At 48.7% G+C, this 5,347-nt stretch overlaps 1 long non-coding RNA gene across 1 annotated transcript; it reads left to right on the forward strand.

Annotated features, from left to right (window-relative positions):
• Positions 1 to 547: 547 nt before the first annotated feature.
• On the forward strand, positions 548 to 1,610 carry LOC122434189. Its single transcript, XR_006267287.1, has 3 exons — positions 548 to 583; positions 940 to 993; positions 1,542 to 1,610. It is a non-coding gene; the product is annotated as an uncharacterized LOC122434189 (long non-coding RNA).
• Positions 1,611 to 5,347: the final 3,737 nt, after the last annotated feature.

Raw genomic sequence — 5,347 nt, forward strand, 5'->3', positions numbered from 1 at the left:
TGTCAGACTTCTGGGCTATTGAACAACATAATCGGGTGTGGAGCTGGTCAAATCTGAGTACCTTTGACAATGAAAGAAAATTACTTTGTGCTGTTCTTTCCAGCTATACTATTTGATCCCCAGCATGCCACATCCGCAATGCAGCTGAAATCCGAAGTGCTTATTCAAATCCATGTCCCACCTCTTTGGGGACCTGCTGGACCCACCTGGAGGCTGAACAGTGGCACAAGAACATTCACACTTTCTGCCAGAGACTTCATTACGTGTTTTCATATCTTGGCTTCCTGTCATATAAAAATACTGAAGTCTGGGCTATTAAAAGCAAGCCAAATAGCCTTCTGATTTATTTCGTCCAGCTTTTTTTTTGTTATCTGGCTTGATTTTCTTTAAAACCAGCCCTTTGTCTCGTGTTTTGAATAGGTTTTTCTTCTATGCAGCTGATTACTGCAGCCTTTTTCGATGGCACTTCTGTCAGCTGAGAAAGCTCAGCTAGACTTTTTTCCTTCCTCAGTAAAAATAGATGTTTTCTGATTGGAGCGGATGGAATTTTCTCTGCATTGTCACACGCTGATCACTCATCAATGTAAGTCTTTACTGTCTCTTAAGAAATAGTTTCTAAGTGACTTTTTGAAAAGCAAGAAGAGGAAGGCCAACTTCAGGATCTCCAGATCCTGTGTCAGTGGTTGTCCGGTAGATGCACTGGGGGTGTGGGGGGTGAGGAGGGGGTGGGGAGGACGTGGTGTCCAGCTGGGGTGGGGAGTGAGGAGGGGGTGGGGAGGACTTGGTGTCCAGCTATCAGCCAGGCCTTCTCCCTGCAAGGGCGGCAGCGGGGCTGAGAGGTTGGCGTGAGTCCGCAGGGCACGTGTCCACAGAGACCAATGCCATGCCCACAGCACGGCTCCCTGACCTTCTATCTGCCATCTCCCTTCCTATGAACAGAGTCATGAGACCCTGGGGGGGCCGGAAGTGTGACAGCGGGGACCACTCTCATAGGTAAGGGGCCCCACACCTGCTGGAGACCAGGCCCATTTACAGGGGGGGCGAGAGGGGCCTGGGGAAGGTGCGGGGCACGTGCGGAGGGGCGTGGGGGCATGGGGAGGGGCGTGGAGAAGGTGTGGGTGGGCGTGGGGGCATGGGTGGGCATGGGGAAGGTGTGGGTGGGCGTGGGGGTGTGGGGAGGGGCGTGAGGAGGGGGTTTGGGGGCGTGAGGAGGGGCTGTCTTTCTGCAGCGAGACCCCTCCCACCGAGCTCACTCAGAGAAGCAGGGCCTCCCAGTGTTTCAGAGACCGCCCTCAAGGAAGCAGTCGGCGCTATGGGCCCTTTGGGTCAGCCCCCGTCCCTCCTCCCAGTTTCTCTCGTATCTATTGGGTCCTCAGGCATGGATATAGATAGATGTGCAAAGCTGCGTCTAGCAGGAGCCAAGATAGCTTTTCCAATCTTACTGGCAGCCGACAAAGCCCAAATAAGAGAGGATCAATAGCAGGATGATCCCAGGCCCTCTGTCACTGCAGATTCGCTTACAGGCTCGTTTCTGTGCCCAGGAGCCTCTCCGTGCGGCCTGAGTGCACTCACCTGATCAATGGGGACACCGCTCCGGGTCGGGGTCACGGTTTAGCTGGAGGAGGGCGACAGGAGACACGTAACTAAGCCCCCTGCATCAGTGCCGTGTCGAGGGTGGGGGGCAGGGGCGGGTGGGGAGCCTGGCGGGGGCTGAAATCCCAGATGGAACAGCCTGGAAGGTACCACGGGAAGGGAGGCTGTGCAAAGACTTGGAGACGGGAGGGAGGGCCAGGCGCGGTCTGGGGTGGGGTCCCCGCAGAGCCCACAGGTGGAGGCCTGAGGCCCGTGTGCTGTGCGTGCACATGTGTGAACAGCCAGGAGGGGCTCTGGGTGATGTGGAGCGGGCAAGAGGGGAAGGGGGAGGAAGGCTCACAGCAGACACTCCGTCCTGCAGTCACTTTTAAAGAACAGCACATTAAAAGTGCTTTCCAACATTACAAACTCAAGATCATTTGATATTTCTATGCAACGTTCCATTATATTCACAAACTTTCATCTGTGGAATTGTTCCCCACAGAGGAGCGTTTCTGCCCCAGGGAACATGTCTGTGCAGAGTTTGCCTGTTGTACTTTGGGAAATTTCCAAACGTGGCCTTGCAAGGTATTCAGCTCAGTCAGTTCAGTCACTCAGTCGTGTCCGACTCTTTGCAACCCCATGAACCGCAGCACGCTAGGCCTCCCTATCCATCACCAACTCCCAGAGTTTACCCAGACCCATGTCCATCGAGTCAGTGATGCCATCCAACCATCTCATCCTCTGTTGTTCCCTTCTCCTCCTGCCCCCAATCGCTCCCAGCATCAGGGTCTTTTCCAATGAGTCAACTCTTCGCATGAGATGGCCAAAGTATTGGAGTTTCAGCTTCAGCATCAGTCCTTCCAATGAACACCCAGGACTGATTTCCTTTAGGATGGATTGGTTGGATCGCCTTGCAGTCCAAGGGACTCTCAAGAGTCTTCTCCAACACCACAGTTCAAAAGCATCAATTCTTCAGCTCTCTGCTTTCTTTATAGTCCAACTCTCACATCCATTGCAAGGTATTACTATATGGGTATGAATGCTTTATGCCACTTGTTCTTACTGCAGTAAAACAGTTCTTAATGCAAGGTCCATCTTACCATAGGAAAGATCAGCTTTGCTTCTGTGAGTGATTTTGAAAGCATCCTAAACTATCTTTACAATTTAAACATACTTGCCATCTTGGCCAATTTTCATGAAAGCAGATATGGGAACATTAAAAAGACTGACTTACTAACATGAATCAATAAAGTCATATGCCATGTTCCTTACTAGAAAAACTAAAAAATGTACACAGGTATATTCTACAAAAAATTAATTTTAATTGTATTGTGATTATAATCAAAAAGCCAGTTGTGATGTATCATTTAAGAAAATAAATAAGAGTTTAAACAAAAAAAGAACAACCCCTGCTATATCAGATATAACATATACTCTGAAGGCCCATTAATTAAAGCAGAGTGGGAATGGGTCAAAAACATATGCATAAACCATGGGTGAGAACAGTTCAGTTAGTAGCTGCAGAAAATATACAGGGACTTAAAATACGATAGAAAAGTACTGAACATTGACTATAGAGGGATAGATTATTTGAAGCTATTGTGGGGAACTCAACCATTTAGGGGGAGAGTTAAAGTGTCACTTCCCAAGTACACAAAATTACTTAGGGATAACTAAAATCCTTATTGTGAAATAGGAAATCATAGTAACAAAAAGAAAATATAGGTGATTATATATGTGACTTGGTTGGGAAATAGCTTTTAAGCATAAAATGGAGTGAATTGCAAAGAGATAGACTAACAGATTTGTCCACATAAAATTTAAAGACTACATTTCATATCCCAAAGTGGATGGTAAAGGCTTTCCACAACCACCATTTCCTAATTCATGTAACTACATCTGAAACAGATGAGCAAACCCACATCTTTGTTAACATGAGCAGGTATATGAAATCTTCCCTCTCATTTTTTTCTTAGGAACAAAAATTTATGCCTTTCTCCCTATTTGCGGGGGGTGGAGGGCATCTCTTCAAATATGAAATTGAAGAATTATCCATATATTTTAATACGTGTCTATAACACTTTTGATGTTTTCTACTACATTTTAAGGAACCATCTGTCCAAAAATTATTTTCAAAAATCGAAAAATTAGCAATTGGGCAAATTATAGACTTGTTTATGCTTACATTCTTGGAGGTGATTTAGCAGGTACCATCTGATCTAAATGTTCTGAGTAATGAAGAGGCAATTGTGCCTTTAGAAATAGGACCCCAGACAGGCGGCTGCAGATGGTTAGGTGAAGTGAACATGTGTCCTGGAGGTCACCGTGCTCTTTGCTAGGACCGAGATGTGCATGGGCATCACCATGAAACCTCAAAGAAGGTTTCCAAGTGGATTCAAACCGAACCAAAACAAAACAAAAAAGCTATATTCATTTGAGCCAGATCAGGGCAAGGAGAGCTGTGCAAAGCAGTCGGAACATAAAATACAGAAATCAGGAAGCTGGGAAAAGCAGCAGCCCCTTGAGCAGATGGCATAGCTGGTGATTCGTGACCTGAGTGTGAATGAAGGGAAGGTGTTGAATCCACTGTGGAGAGAACGTGAGTTTGGGCTGAAAAGACCAGAGTCCAAGCCCAAGCCCAAAGTCCGCGCCCTGGCTCCACTATTTGATCATCCCTTGACCTGGTTGATGGCTCTGCTTGTCTGAGCTTCAGTGCCTCCTAGCAAGAATAACAGTGGTCTTACAGACGCCAGCAATGGCAACCATGCCTTCTGGACACCACACTCACACCAGGCGGGCCAGCCGGCCTCCCGGCCCAGGCTGGCAGGAGCTCCTCCCACTTACGCTACAGAGCACCGCGAACCCCGGCCCCGGAAGGAAGGGCCACCCCCGAAAGCTCTCCCTGGGTCAGACGGTGAAGGAATAAGTGGGGACAGCGGTCCTGCTGGGTCGGGAAAGCAGTGCCCTAGGCTGCTGGTCTTCACGCCTCTATGTGCTGGCCGCCACCTCCAGAGAGGAGCACCAGCTGGGCTTGGAGGGCGGAAACCTTTCCCCTGCATCAGCTTCCCCAAGTTGTCAGGGATCAAGTGTGTAAATGCTTGTGGAGATGTAGAGGTTTTTATCTGTCACAATCAGCTTTACGAATATTAATGCAGTCTATCATTGTGGGCAAATGATTATTCAAACTTCAAGTCTTCCTTCAGAAATCTCCTTGAGGCTTTCCTGTATCCTTCCAAGGCCACTGTGTACCACTGGGCAGGGGGTGGCTACACTGCTCGGAGGAGGCGGGGCGCAGGGTCAGAGGGGCCACTGATATTGTCCTGTGCCTGCACCCTTGGGCGCAGTGTCCCTGCTCCCTGCCGCTTCACCCAATTGTCTTAAATCCACACTGGACTCCGTTACAAGGCCTTTACAACCGTGGCCTAAGTGCTCCCTGGTGCTCTGTGCCCACCTGTTCACTCCTCTGACCTAGAATCACATGATTTGAGACCTTCATTTTTTTAACTTTGTCTCTGACACCTAAAGACGGCCTGGGGCTTTGCTTACTGTATTAGTAAAATGAATAATTATCAAAAGCTGCTTCCATCGTGGGATGATCAAGCCTCCCTTCAGCCAGGGCTGTCTCAGGTGGTCCAAGGACTAGCGCAGATCAGAGAACAGACCAGACAGTTGCATGGGTTTCCTGGGAACCTTACAGGTCGGACTGAGCCTGGGCCCAGCAGAGAGGAGCCAAGACATGAGGATATTTTTACATGGGTTGACAGTATTGAAG

The sequence above is a fragment of the Cervus canadensis genome, chromosome 33, assembly GCF_019320065.1.
Source record: "Cervus canadensis isolate Bull #8, Minnesota chromosome 33, ASM1932006v1, whole genome shotgun sequence".
NCBI lineage: Eukaryota > Metazoa > Chordata > Mammalia > Artiodactyla > Cervidae > Cervus > Cervus canadensis.